We start from the raw sequence: 16,785 nt of genomic DNA, 5'->3' as shown, positions 1-16,785 counted from the left end.
CTCCCCATTCAGATTTCATCAACTCTTGGCTTAAAAAACCTGGAATTGATGATATCGTTTCGCACAGCCTCAACACCGGACAACACCATGGGCGCCCTGACCAAATTCTCAATGCGAAACTCAAGAAACTAAAAAATGACCTCATAGAATGGAACCGCAACAATGCTGCCATCGAAAACTCCGAGAAAAATTCCCTCATCAACCAACTCGACTCCCTCGATGGAATTATCGACCTTCGTGGCTATACCAATGATGAACTTGCCGTCTGGACCGAAACCAAAGAAAAACTTAAAAACCTTGAACACTCCCACACCCTGGATCTCCACCAAAAGTCAATAAACAAACGGGTTAAGTGTGGCGATGAAAACTCAGCCTTCTTTTACCGCTCCATAAAGAGTCGTATTGCAAAAAACCAAATACATGGGCTGATGATCCATGACAATTGGCATATTGATCCACCAACAATCCGCCAAGAAGCCTTCAATCACTTCAAGAAAAAATTTTCCGAGCCTATCCACAATAGATCACAAATCATTTGTCAAGGCCTCAAAACTCTCACCCCTTCTGACGCCAACTTCCTTATATCTCCTTTCACCCTTAACGAAATCACTCGAGTAGTCTGGGATTGTGGCAGCGATAAAGCCCCGGGTCCGGATGGGTTCAACTTTGGTTTCATTAAAAGGTACTGGAACGAGTTGAAGATGAATTTCTTCAATATTATGCTCGATTTCTTCCATTCGAGCTCTTTGAGCCATGGTTGTAGCTCATCACACATCACCCTAATTCCCAAAAAACCATTTGTGCAGTCCCTTAGTGATTTTTATCCTATAATACTAATTGGATGCATAAAAAAAACAATTTCCAAAACCCTGGCTAACCGACTTAAGGCTCTTATTGCTTCTGTGATCTCACCCTCGCAATCAGCCTTTCTCACTAGAAGAAACATCATTGATGGCCCCCTGATTTTGAATGAAGTTATCACTTGGCTGGAAAAAAAAGAAACGTGCAGCTTTCTGTTTCAAGATTGATTTTGAGAAAGCGTTCGACACCGTGAACTGGAACTTCCTCCTTTCCATTATGAAACAACTGGGGTTCCCTGACCGTTGGTTGCTTTGGATTAATGGTATTCTCATCTCCACCAGATCCTCTGTTCTTATAAATAGCTGTCCTACCCCGGAATTTAATTGTGAACGAGGTATGCCTCAAAGCGATCCACTCTTGCCTTTTCTTTTCATCATTGCCATGGAAGTTTTTTCAATCATCTTCGAGAGAGCCTCCAACCTTGGGCTTTTTCGGGCATCAGACTACCTCTTAATGGGCCTATCATATCCCATCTATTATATGCAGATGATGCTATACTCATTGGACAATGGTCCTCGACCTACATGGCTAATATATCCCGACTTTTGACTTGCTTCCATCTTCTCTCTGGTCTGAAGGTGAACCTCCAAAAAATGTGCTTATTTGACCTAAATCTTCCACCAGAATCCATAGCCATCTCAACCAACATTCTCTGTTGTAAAAATGGGCAGTTTCCCTTATCATATCTTGGTCTTATTGTTGGTGCCAACATGAATCTGATTAAGAATTGGGCCCCGGTAATCAGAACTTCAGAATCCCGCCTATCACAATGGAAAGCAACAACCCTTTCACTTGCTGGCCGAATTACCCTCATCTGCTCCGTGCTTCACAGCCTCCCGTCACACTTCTTCTCGCTTTATAAGGCCCCGGTAAGTGTTTTATCTAAACTTGAATCTATACGAAGATCTTTCTTTTGGGGTGGTTCTTCATCTACGAAGAAAATCTCGTGGATTTCATGGGATCATGTTATATCCCCTGTTGAATCGAGCGGGCTCGGGTTGGGTAGTCTTTAAATAAACAATCTCTCTTTATTATCTAAATAATGGTGGTGATGGCATAATGATCCAAGTTCACTTTGGGCTCGTGTCATTTGCTCCCTCCACACGTTTGATGGGAGTTTGGAAGGCAATTGCTAACCTAAACTCTCACATCACCCCGTTTGATGTTTGCTTGGACCGTCTGTTCACAGGAAAAGTAGGTGATGGCACCAATATTAGATTCTGGCTAGACGCTTGGATCGACAAAATGCCACTGTACCTTAGTTATCCGGATCTCTTTCAACTCGAAAAACATAAGGATTGCTTCATAAAAGACCGCTGCACTGGTGAAGGAAGATTTTCCCAATGGGAATGGTGTTGGAGCATTCCACCATCCTCGCACAATGAACTCCACCAAGTCCAGTCGCTACTCTCCCAAGTCATGCGCATCTCTCTATCAAACAATCCAGATTCATGGATTTGGGAATGTGACCCCTCTAGCTCCTTTACCACGAAGTCAATGAAAAACAAACTCCAGCTTGCAACCTTTGGGCCCAACAGATGGACGTTTCCCTGGAATAGACTTGTACCATTAAAAGCAAACGTCCTTGGATGGCGTCTAGAACTCAATCGTATCCCAACCAAAGACCAGCTGGCTCTCGGACAAATTCCCTTAGCAACCACGACATGCCTTCTTTGCAACATCCATGATGAATCAGTTGAACACCTGTAACACCCGTCGTTTAAAAATAAGGATTTCCAAAAACCTTTGCCTAACGGCGTTAAAAGAAGCGGAATTAACTTTAAAAGTCCAAACCAGTAAAATCTGTTTGGTTTATTCATTAAATGGTGTTACTAGCCATATCATCAAAATAAGTCTAAATAGAAATCCATCGGTTGCCCAACATTAAGCAACCGTGTACATTATCAATACAAGTCATTAATATTTAACATAAAGCAAATATCTAAAGCGAGCAGCCACTATGGGTAAACTATAGCTAGTTTCAAGATCATCTACCCATGCCTCACATCTTCTCACATCTACCTGCTCACTATTGTTGGACCTGAGGGCACAACACATTTAAAAGAGCAAGTGTTAGCTAACGATTTAGCTAAGTAAGATAACACATAATTTATAAAACGTTTGTCCATTTAAGACATTATATAAAAGTCATATTAAGTCGTAAGGCACCTATCATCAAACATATCGTCTCACATACATATCATAGCATCAACATCTTTCATATTAGGATGGGTCATCCTAAATGTGCCTAGTCATCTTTTACTTCACATATATCATATAAGCATCATCGTATAGTGTGACATAAGTCACTTACATTAGGCGTGACATAAGTCACTCATCACATATAAGGTGTAAGTTTGTGTGTAGGCGGTCAAAGGACCTAACAGGAAACCTCACACCCGACTGGATGGATAAGCTTTTCAGCGATCCATCAATGTCGTTAAGGAATGGCAAGCCAATCCAGGAGTAGTCCGTATGTTCAAAGACATTGGTGGGTAATCACTCCACCCGGAGATACTCAAACCACGTAATTACGTTGCAAGGAGCCACCCAAGCAACCATATACGCACTCACCGGGCAAGGGCAAGTACGGATTAAGCTTAACACTTTCATATCATATACGAGCTCGGTTTTCATCACATATAGTTTAGGTGTCCACGTTACCTAAACATCATCACATATCATCTATTACGTTTGGGCCCTTAAACGTGCACGTGTCATGGCAACTTAATAAGTCTAGTGAACTAGATGAACAAGCCATGTAACCATGCACATTTCACATATCATCATCATACATCACATTTCATAGCATTTCATTTCATATCATCACATCGCATACATTGTTACATCACGTACATCGTCATACATCATTGCATATCGTATATCATTACAACATTGCATAACATTTATCATCTTAGATCGTACATCATTTCATATCATATCATCTATTAAGCATATATATCATCTCATAGCAATACATATCATTGGGGTAGCATTTCAGGCTTTTATATGTATCTACATAGCCCATATCACCTCCCGTATAATCCCGAATACCCATAAGCAAACAAGATACCATTTGGGATGTTATTATATGAAAACTATGTTTTTGTTGAACCCTCAGCGTGTCAAAGTAGTGTATCTTACCTCAATGGAGTGCACAAGAAATGATAACGTAAGTTACCGAGCTTTGCAAGTATTCCGACTACCTATAATCATTAAACGACATAATGAGCTAATAAATACCCACTCACTTAAGGTCATGACTCACGTCTAAATACCTATAAACATGACTCATGACAATGCTTGATGCATCGGACATTCGATTAATACTTTAAAGCTTACATAACTCGACGAAACTCGGGATACACTCACTAAATTAACCTTTCTTGAAACTTGACATTACAATCATCTTTCAAAAATATTTCCATTAGAAAGTAGACTCTCTCACGATTCCGTGGATATCTTATTTCTCAAAAACGGAGTTACGGTTCAAAAGTTATGGCCATTTGAAAATTCCGTCGCTATTGCGTCGCAACTACCTAGTTGCGTCGCAGCTATGTGTCACTCGCTTCCAGTTGCGCCGCAGCTAGCCCCGATTCTGCGCAAACCTCATTGTTTAACCTCCAAAACTTAACCAAACACACCCCAAACGACCCCTAACCTTATGAACGACTTTTGCACCTCAAAATTCACCATTTTAAGACCATAATGATGCAATGAAATCATTGATTAATCCTTACTTGATTTGCATCACATAGTTAAACGTTTTAGGTTACCGAATCGATCAAAACACACGTTTTTGACATCAATTGATCTTCTAATAACCTAGACCAGTTATGGATCTGATTATATGATTGAAAGGACATAAAATCAACGTTATTATACCTTGGATACCTGGAGATTACAAAGAGGATGCAAAAGGCTTGATCAACACACCCGAAAACGTATGAAGTCGCACAAGAATTGATCAAGGAGAGGAGGGATGACCTAGGGCTTGAAGAATGTGTTTTTGGAACTGAATAATGACAGGGATTAGGGTCTAATTACCCCTAAACCTGCTGTACACACTTTTCTAAACTTACATTCAAGCCCCTTCACTTCACATCTTTACATCTAAGGCTTAAATAACCTAACGGAAATACTTACGAACACTTTAATCACAATTAATCATCTTAAACACATTAACACATGAATCATTAAGGCTTTAAAATCTTACACAGTGCACATTAATCACACATAAATATTAAATCTCTTAGAGACTTAACGGACACGTTGTATTGACTTAATGACTCAAGTCAACCGTTAATTAAAAGTTCGGGATGTTACAACACCTTTTCTTACACTACTCATTTACTAGCTCATTATGGTTACATCTACTGTTATGGAGTCGCTCCCCTATTGCCAAACCTTCCAGCATCCGGGAACTCTTCTCTTTCCATAACGATCCACACATACACCCCAGCAAAAGACCGGTCATCAACCTAATAGTTATTGTTTTCTGCTGGACGATCTGGAAAATAAGGAACGACTGTACTTTTTCAAGTAAGACTCCATTTCTCCGTTTTGCAATCAAAGAACTCAAGTTGACCAGCTACCTATGGATGTCAAACAGATCCACCAAGACTCGGATTGATTGGCCACAATGGTCTATTTTAGTGTTTAATTCCTGTTAGTTTCTACATGCCTTTTCCCTGACTATATTAAGGACTTTCGCCTTAATATTTGCTTGTGTCTCTAGCTCCTTGCTAGCTTTTATCTTAATGAAATCTTGAATGTTCAAAAAAAAAAAAAAACCATTCTCCTTTCCCATTCGGTATTGATACTGGGACTGGACAACTATTTAGAAGTTAGAATTAATTATTTCACTAGGACCATACCTGGACTCAAACACCGTTAGTTGACCGTCAAAACACCGTCACGTGACTTGCACGTGAGGGGTAAAAATGTAATTTCGTGTTTGTTAATTACTTAAATAGTACCTAATGTTTGAATGATATTGATGGTTTCATACCTAACGTTTAGCTAAATGTTTTAAATACCGGTATATAGGGATGAGCAAAGGACCCCCAAACCTGTGACCCGTGACAAACCCATCCGTAACCGACCCGCCCGATCACCAAACGGGCCGGGTCTCGGTTCAGCAAATTAGTGATTCAATGGGTCCGGGTCGGGCAGGGTCAAAACCCGCGGTTTGGCAGTTTGACCCGTTGAACCCGAAACATGCCATAACTGGGTGTAACATTAGATGTACTGGATAAAGAGAATAGAGATGATTGAAATTCATATACTGAATAATATATACATTACAATATATCTATATATTCAAAAAGAATTTGGCGGAAGAAGTGAGTCAACAACAATACCGAGGTGATGCAAATGTTATTTTAAGTGATTATTAACTATTATTATTATAATTATTAGTGTTTAGTTGTTATATATTAGAGAGAAACAATTCGATTATGTTTAAGAAGAAGAAAGATTGGAGAATGAAGAATCCTAAATTGGTTTTGTGTATGGATGAATAATACAAGTGGTTTTAGGAACTAGGTATCTATTTTGTTTATATAATAATATTATAATGTAGTACCTACATCTATATGAATATATCTATGAATAAATAAATATAGATATTGTGGGTAATAGCTGGATCCACACACAATGTTTATTTTTACCGTTTATATATTGCAAAAGAAGACAAAGAGCTTACATTATCAAAGTAAAATAGTACACCTCCATTCTCTCTTTTCAAATTATCAACAATAATAATAAAAGCTTCTAATATACTTCACCAAAAACGAAGACTGCAATTCAAAAATGATAATATCAACAATAATAATAAAAGCTTCATGTTTACGACTGCAATTCAAAAACGAAGACTGCAATTCTAATATCAACAAATAAAAGCTTCAAGTCGGCGACTGCAATTCAAAAACTAAGACTTCACCAAACTAGAGATACTGAAGCCAAAATCTTCATTTCAGTTGAAAGAAAAAAAAGCAATCATCATTTTCGGTTCAAAGTGGTTAACCCGACCCCGACCCGTTAGAACCCGGACCCGAACCAACCCGCCCGGGAGGTTAACGGGCCGGTTCACGGTTTCATATTTTATGCAATCTCGGGTCACAGGTCACAACGGTTCGGTCCGGGTTTTGACCCGTGCACATCCCTACCAGTATATACCAGTCGGTAATACCGGTATCGGGGAGTACTCCGGTACTTTAATCCCGGTAATTTTTCGGTATTTTCACTACCCAGTACTTCTGGTACTTTCTGGTAATACCATTCCGGTATTTTCGGTATTTAAATACAATTAAAATTTTTTAAATATTTTTTTTATGATACTTTAATGTTATTCGTTGTTATTTGTGAACTTTAAAACTTATATTTTGTCATGAAATTCCTATTTAGATCATTTTTAAGTGAATTATAATTGTATTTTGACTATTTTCGTTAAATTTTAACAAGTTTTATAAGATTTTTATATAAAAAAATAAAAGAAAATAAAATAATCGTACCAGCCGGTATTTCCGGTAACACCGGAATTTTTTTTTGCACCGATATAACTAAAATACCGGTTTTTAAAACATTAGTTTAGCTATTTAGTGAGAGGTCTAGTATACGTTGTGATAACCGGTCCGCACTAAATAGCTTATCCGAAGCATAAATACATATTTCAAATAAGTCGTCTTTGCAAAATATGTTTAAGAAATCATCTTGATCTAAAACCAAATTGATGGATGACATTTGGATCTACCAACCTTTTTGGCCACGCTCAAAGAAATTTCATACATCAAGTTTACACCAGACATAAATTTTTAATTCAAGTTGACATTGATTTTTCTTTTTTTTTTTTCAAGTTGACATTCGCTTGATCATTGACTCTACTCCGTATAATATTCAGTTCTTCATCATTTTGTATATATATATATATATAAAAGAGACAGTGTCTCTATATTTCAAATATATACACATATTGATGGAGATGAGCCAAACATGTAACAGAGGTTTAATCAATGTGTGGAATCCCATCAATCAGCAATACGAGATTAACATTCCAAGTTCTTCTCATACTCATAAATCAAAGCAGCCACAATTAAATGTACCGCGTAAAGATCTTCTTAATGGTAAGTTCCTAATGCTTTATTTAATTTTATATCATCATTCGTAAGCAGGGGAGGTTCTGACCACCATAACAGTTGAAATTATATATGTAACCTTTTCCTGTATATGTTACCAGATTTAGGAACGATATATCATTTAAACAAGTTCTTTAATAGTTTTCCTAACAATTTGATTAAAAACAAGTATAATCCATCTATTTTTTCCCTTTAATTTCAATCTTTTGATTTTATCAAATGTCATGACTCATGATCTAATGGTTAATAGGATTATTAGGCTGATTTTTTATAATAATATATCAAATTAAACATGTGCATTACACGGATCAGATAATTGTAACAAACATTAAAAATAAGATAATTGAAAAATATTTTTATTTAGAAAATATATGCAGCAACAAACTATAGAGTAAAAAAAATATTGATAAAGAAGATGTATATTAGTAATAATTAAGCTCAGTAACCGTTCCCTGTACTCCCCTTGTACATATATATACTAGATTGGTATCCGCGTGATCCGATAGTCAATGGATGGCCGCGGTGTGGTAGTCGCGACGACTGGTGGCGGCGGCGGCGTAGGGAGTAGCGTGGGAATTAATGTAAAAGAGTTATTTTAAAGGTTAAACTGTTAAAAAGTAGATAGTGTAAGTTAATAGAGGTATTATAGGTATATCAAGTGGAAATGTTTAAAATAGTGAATAAAAGTAAAGAATATATTAGGTAGTTCAACATCTTATTTGGAAACAGGCGAGGTGAGATGCTTTATGTAGTATTATATATATATATGGAAAAGTGAATATAAGGTTGTTCGACACCTAAATTTATGTGTGAAACCCTTGCATACTAATATTTTAATAATTTTTGTATAATGAATAAATCATTCGACGCCCATATACTTTATGGATTAAATAATTAGTATGGGAGTGTTATGTGCCTAAGCTTAGGTGCTAAACGACCTTATATTTCCATCACAATATATATATATATATATATAGAGAGAGAGAGAGAGAGAGAAAGATAGAGCGGGAGAAAGAAAGAAAAAGATAGTGGTTAGTTATGGTAAAACAAATAGGATAATATATTGACCATTAGGAAGATTCACCACGTACAAGTGTATAAACATTTATATAAACACATGAAAATGCTATCACTAATGAGTTTTTTGTTTGTTGTGATTTTAATATGTTCAATTATTCTCATGATGACTCGAGTTGGGTTGATGATAGTGTTGCTATGTGTGATGTTACTACACGTAGATATTTTTATTATCATTGCCACTATCATTTTTTTTTTGATTTTCGTACTTAGGGTTCTCTTTCTTTGTTTGTTGCGTTCATTATACTGTTGTTAGCCAATTCCATAGTGATAATACCATCTTGAGCAGAGAGAGATGTCCAAAAACTCTCCCAACAATCTGATACGTACCACGTAGCCATAGACCCTGAATCTCATCATTAAACTTGATACCCATTCCTATAAGTTGATTCACAATACTCCGAATCGAATTCAAGTGATATGTATTGTAATTTGATCAACTACTTGATAAAAAACAACTTACTATTCCCGGTCTTTCAAGCATACAATTATTCAATCTTGTTCCACAAAGTACGAGCTTGTGTCTTTCCAGTTATATGATTGAACACATTGCCGAATATACTTACAGACATTTGTATGCAAAATCACCTACTCTGAATTTGTTTTCAGGTTTGTTTTTATGGAGGAAATATAGGGAACTTACAATCTTTCTGTAACACCCCCGGCTAGAACCCGAAATATCACTCAAATTATATAGCACACAATGGAATTATCGTAGAATATATACTTCATGAAAATAAAGGATTCGGAGAATCCAAACCAACATTTAAGGTGCAAGAATGCAAGGTAAACAAAAAGTCATGAATGAGACTAAAAACAAGGCATTACAATTAAGATCATAAGTAACTAAACGAGAACCCTAAATGGACAACGGATCACAGATCCATGGGAGTCCCATTCCAAGCTCTAGCAGAATCAACAAGTAGCCATCAATACTCCAACTTCACACGAATACCTGAAAAGTGCACTAAACAAGGTAACACTAGGTTGGTGAGTTCGTAGTGATGGATCACATGAAGCCATCGTCAATAATCACAATACATATAAGGAAGATCAAGCATAGCAGTAGCCTTCACGTGCCACTCTATCAACACATCAAGATTTCACAATATAACAAGCGTGTAATGGTAAACACATATAATGCCAATGCCAAATAGGAATCGTATGCATGTCAATGTCATAAAGCGTATGACATGCATGCCAATGTCGTGATGCGTATGATATGTATGGCCATCTATGCAACGATACCCACATGTCATCATGACCAATGTGGCATCTCAAAAATGCTTCGGCGTATATACGTCTATATACCCGATCAACACCAGTGCATATGTCTATACCCCCGGATAAACATTTGTCTCATCAGACAATCATTTCATCAATAATCAACCAATGCAATCCCAAATGCATTTCCCCGAACAACCCCAAGCCTTGGTTTACCACAATGACCAACAAACTAGGCAATATCCATTTCAAAGCTTAAGTGTGTTGCCACTATCACAATTCCATCAATAATCATCCATCAATCCAACCATCTAACCGAACTATACATACATACACTTAAGAGGGCTTGCTTGCAAAGAGTCCTTGATGCTTGTATATAGGGTCACCCGCAGCCTTCCCACCACATCTCAAACCTATAGAAAGCGAAATCGACTTCCATGTATGTACATCTATCCTAAATAACCACGATATTCCAAACACATGCATAATCCATCAAACAACTCATCAAACAATCCATCAATCAATCCACAATTCAATCGACATTTGATCACACATTATTTAATCATAACAAGTGTAAATAAATCAAATAATACCATCAACCATCAATAAATCAATCAAACAATTAAACACGTAAGGATGCATTTTCCAGCCCGAATCTCAAGCGAGTAGGGAACTACGGAACTTACCTTGGCTTCCAAGCTACGATAACGAGTTAATAAAGAGTTATAAATGCTCAACAACCGCTACAAGTCCGCACCCTAGCAATAAATATCATATTATCATCAAAGTCAGCTTCTATAATCCTAAACAAGTTGGTTTGGTAAGATTAAGGTCGAGTCACAACTCTTAGACGTCTAACCGCTTTCCCGCGTAAGAACAAGACACATTCGACTCGACATTTTTAAAAATGGAGAAAGATTCATGAAAAATGAATGTTACTACAAGAAAGTAGACTCTTATACGATTCCAACGATAGGTCATATGACTCGATTAGTGTCACACCCCACCTTAGGCGGAATCGTAGGATATGACGAAAAGATATAGTTATAGCACATGGACTTTATAATAGAGTCATACTAAATGAAATTCAAATAAATGTAATTTCCACAAACGGAAAGTCTAGGCAACACGCCTCAAATAGCAAAGAAGTAACAATTGCAAATATTGTTCAATGTTTCACATGCAATCTAGGAGTCCATGAAGGATCTCTTTATTGGTCTTCCTAAAGTCCATAAGCTCAATCTTCTTAAGCATTGTTATCACCTGAAAATGAATGCTCGAAAATGTCAACATAACGTTGGTGAGTTCGTAGGTTTAAAGAAATACAAATGAGTTTGCTGTGCATGATATATCAAGTTTTGGACAATAGTGTAAATATAAACATGTAGTAGCATACTAAATACTGATTAATGCCATCATAGTTATCCAACAACACAATCCCCATCACTCCTGCCAACAACTCAATCATGCTTTAAATACCAACAACTACCAGTTGGAGTATAAAGTTGGTCGATAGTTTTTCCAATAGTCTTCAATAGATATCAAAAGACATCTATTGCATCAAAGAAATCAATACAAGCAAGCTAGCATACACATTTCATAATTACACGTATTTGTCCATGAAATCAAGCAAGTTTTGACACAGCTAATAAAGAAATGAAAAGTGTTTTGAGCATCATTTTCCCCCAAAGAAATAATATAAAAAGGGGCCACGAAACTCACCTCAACAAGCAAGTAGTTATGCAAAGTCCAACAAGGTCGCTAGAATCTACACAACATATATATGAACAAGTTACAATTATGGACATGGTCAAGAACCATCCATTGTAACCCGTATTTGATGATATATACATATATGGCTACTTTCAAAATATTCCCAACTGATTTGTCATCTATTATTAAGTTACAAGTCACATAACTTAATATAGAGTATTTGTTTTAATGATTTATGATTTAGTTCTACAAGCTCTTATTCGCTAAAATTTTTGGTAACCTTATCTATTTTTTTTATTAAGATGAGACAAACAATTCAAGTTTTCAAATCTTAACTACTGTAACCTTAGAGTGTTATAAACTTACATGAATTTTTACTTAATTTATTTCGTACGTTATATATTTTTAAAAATTCCATAATCACATACTAGTCAAAAAATTCACTGTTTGCGCGCAGAAAAGTTTTATAAAAGTTAAGGGCCTTCAAAGCTTCAAAAAAAATCCAAATTTTTACTGTACACTCTTAACATCTTAAAAATGTTTCTGGAAAAAAATAATTTTCCAGTTCATAAAATCGACCAAGATATGACTATTTGAAGTCGACCAAAATCTGTTCGGAAACTCAGCTTTGTGCAGTTTTGTTATAAAATTCGTTTGACAACCTTAACCTCATATTTTGACACGAAACCACTTCTACCAGAAAGTAGACTTCCTGAACTTAATTTTAGACACCAAAAACGTGACTTAACCATCTCCCATGACCAAGATACGACCTCTTAAAGTTAGTAAACTGAATCTGTCCAGATTCTGAAATAACCCAACTTAAAGTTTTAAAGACTTCTACAATTAAATACTTATATAAAAACTTCCAAATCTTTCCAACACCTATTTACATCTGTTATTATGATTTCCATGCCTTCATAATTGAATTTCTCTAATTACATTAATTATTATAATACAATAAATACATAAACTTTTAACATTAATATGATTTATACTTCAAACTTTTGATTTAACCTTAAAAAAAACCCTTTCATTCATTATTATAAATTTGCCATAATATATATCATCAAATAGGTTACTTATATAAATAAAAAATATATGCTTATATATATATATATATATATATATAAATATATAAGAAAAGTATATATGAAAAGAATATACAAGTGATTTACCCCAAGATTGATGATCTTCTTCTTAGATACCTTAAAAAAGAATAAAATATAATCTTTAAGAATTTTATTATTAATTGTAATTTAAATCAAGATTCAATAGAATTATAATTAAACTTACCAAAGTTTGCTTTGACAATGAGATGATTAATAAAAAAAATTAAAAAAAATATTTGATGTTGTGGTGCTTTGGTGTTGATCGACCAAAGAGAAGAAAAAGAATCAAAAAAAGGTTTTGGTTTTTTTTTATTTATTATTATTTAGGGTATAGTTATTATATATATATATATATATATATATATATATATATAGATAAGTGTTTTAGTTAGTTTATGATTAGACTTAATGCAACATAAGAATTCTAATGGAATTAAAATTCCTTGCTCACCATAAATTGTTGTAATATATATATGACTAAAATTTTTTACTAAACATATGATATTTTACTATTACTATTATCATCTTACTACTTATACTAATTATATATTATTTTCATAATTATTGATTTCGTTAACCACTAAATAGCGTATACTAATTTATCAATGTCTAGAAATAAATATGACTAACAACTACAAGTCTAGAAATTACGGGGATAGTTATAGTCATCTATGTTTAGGAAGATCAAATATCTCAATCCTAAACTTTTGAAATTCAAGAAATAGAAATCCCATATTGGAAATGATCACCACATTTCTATGCTTGTTATACTATATAGGCATATTGACTAGTCAAGAAATTTGGAATGTAAGTTAGAGACTACAATAAATTACCAGTTTTGGTGACGGATGTCACAATTGGACTTACGGATCAAAAGTTATAAGCGTTTGAAGCTGACGGAGAGTTTTCGGTTCAGCAGCTTTTCACTGCGCCGCAGTGGGGTCTGGCACCTCCCACTGCACCGCAATGAGCTCTATCTGCAGCCAAACAACATTAGGTTTCGAGCTAAAACACCCCAAAACTCCATTTTTGACTTAATGATCGACCCAAGGACCTTTCCAACTCGTTTTTAAGCATAAATACACATATATAAGCATAAACCAACATAACCCATCTCATAATCTTCTCCCAAAACATCAAATCTAGTTCCAAATTCATTTTTACCCATTACAAACCCTAACAAGAATTATATCGACTTTTGGTTCGATTTGTGACTCGAAAGCACATGGATACAACTAGAAACATGTTTATAAGTATGAAATGATGATTAAAGGATGAGTTCCACTTACCAAATCTTGCTCCAAGTGTTAAACCCGATTTTGACCCAAATGGAAGAGTTTTTTTGCACCTTGTGACCCAAATTTGAGATATGTTGTTAAGAAGATGATGAGGATGAAGATTCTAGCACTAATCTAACCCAAACAACAATTAATGATGAAGAAATATAGTGAGAGTGTGTGTGTGTGTGTGTTCTTGCAAATTGTAGAGAGAGAAGTGGAAGAGGATGAATGGATGAATGGAGGAATAAGGTGGGAGGTGGATAAGGGTGGGTGTAAGAGTTGGGTCACGGGTCTTGGGTCATGGGTTGACCCTTCTCACACATTACTAGCTCAATCAAATTGTTGCCTTTTGTTGTCCAAGATCATACAATCCAACGAGTGGTCAAGTGACCCATTAAACGTTTTGCCCATCGTTTAATCTCAAAGGAGCTAAATCATTCTTTATTTAAATTTACTAGCATTTTACATAAAAATCAAAGGGTCAAAATTTGCGGATGTTACACTTTCACATAAAGGTCTTATATTTTTGCTTTCCAAGCATGATCGTTAGAAACATTCAAATTAATCACCCTACTTAGTTTAGTTTCCAACGTTCATACGTGTCTGATTCTCAAATAAGGAACCGGCTCTAATACCACTCGGATGGAGAATAATACACAACGGTAAACATATATGCAAAATTAATCTTTGTTTGGCAACACTGACCCAAACCTGTATGAACCTTTGAGGAGAGTAATTTAATCGGGAATACCAATTGCAATCATAATAGCCCCAAAACACTAAAAAGATCAACAAACAAGCATACACACATAGACAAAGCTTTGAGCATGAACTTCTCACAAAGATTGTAGAAAACCGCACGACCCTTAAGCCTCTTAAAATTCACTACTACAAATAATGAGGCAATACAATAAGATCTTCTATTGATAAACTAGAGGCATACAACAATCATTATACACTTTGGAATAAAACTTGAATATGTACGGAATTAAAACATGACAAATAAAAGAAAAACATCATTAGATTTTCTGCAATCTGTTCCAAACCCTGTAACTTGACTTTCGGACAACATGAGGCAAATTTAAAATTAAAAAATGTTGGTCCAAATGCTGCGAGGCTACTTCCGAAAATGAGGAAATTCCGACGTATCAATATATAGGGATCAATGGTCCTTGGAGCTACCGTAGGCGAAAAAAGATAATTAGGTTTTATTTTCTCTTCTTATATAATTATTTTTCGAACGATAGATTTGGACTTAGCGGCATTACCTCTTTATATACGTAACTTCAATCCAAGGAATTTTCCCATTCTCCTGAGAGTATACTTCCTCACATTAGGATTTGAACTAAAAAATTATAAGTCTCAAGCCCTTTCAAGTACCAATCAGTCTATAGATGGTTAGTGTTTTATTTATTGTAATACTGAATTACTAATACTGATGTAGTAGTGGTTGCCCTATTTTTTTCTGCCAATGCCAAGTTGCCAACCGAGTTAAAGTCAACACAACTCAAGATGACTCTTGGATTTGGGCCTATTTGTTGGCTTTTTTCTCATGGGCCAAATGAAAGAATAATGATGGAGAACCTTTTCGCATTCCACTTCATTTATTTTGCCAAATGAAAGAATAATGATGGAGAACCTTTTCGCATTCCACTTCATTTATTTTGACTCTTTAGCTTTCGTTAAACTTTATGGTTTCTTGTTATGTTCTCATCTATAAGTTAGGACCAAAACTTTGTTATTAGTTAAGTTTTTGATCAATATATGAATTTTGTCTTTCCTCCCTATCACAAGTGTGTCTTAGTGTGTGTGAAATTTTCTGATTAACGGTATTCTATCAAATCAACGATTATTAGAAGAATTGTTCTTGGGTATTCTTTGAATCAACATATTCGATTATTTATCCCTTTTTCTCGCTGCGTCATTTGGTAACAAAGCCGAAAATCCTGATGATGATGCACTCAAATGATGATATAATCTATGATTATCCACCCATCTATGATGAATACAAGGATGAGGATTGGTATATCTGGTTTGGGTTTGATGATTGTTCATATGATGAGAAGATCAATGAAGAAGATCATGTGTTGTTTCAAATTTTATCCAAAATTCCGTTTATGTTCGTCCATATCTGCGCAGCTGTAGGAAAACAGACGGCACGAGTTCATTCACCTTTGGATCGCTCAGATTTTTGGATATGTTGTTCAAGACTCATTGATGCACGGTCTAACCGTTGGGATCTCCGATTGGAGTTTTCGGCAAGGAGTTATGATTTTCTAAAATTTCTGCAATTCTTGAATCTTGTTCCTGGTGTTCAAGAAAAGATTTCTCGATGTGAAAAGTCCGAGATTAATGGCATTAACGATATACTTTCATTTGATC

Source organism: Erigeron canadensis, chromosome 7 (assembly GCF_010389155.1).
Source record: "Erigeron canadensis isolate Cc75 chromosome 7, C_canadensis_v1, whole genome shotgun sequence".
NCBI lineage: Eukaryota > Viridiplantae > Streptophyta > Magnoliopsida > Asterales > Asteraceae > Erigeron > Erigeron canadensis.
This window is presented reverse-complemented; position numbering follows the sequence as displayed.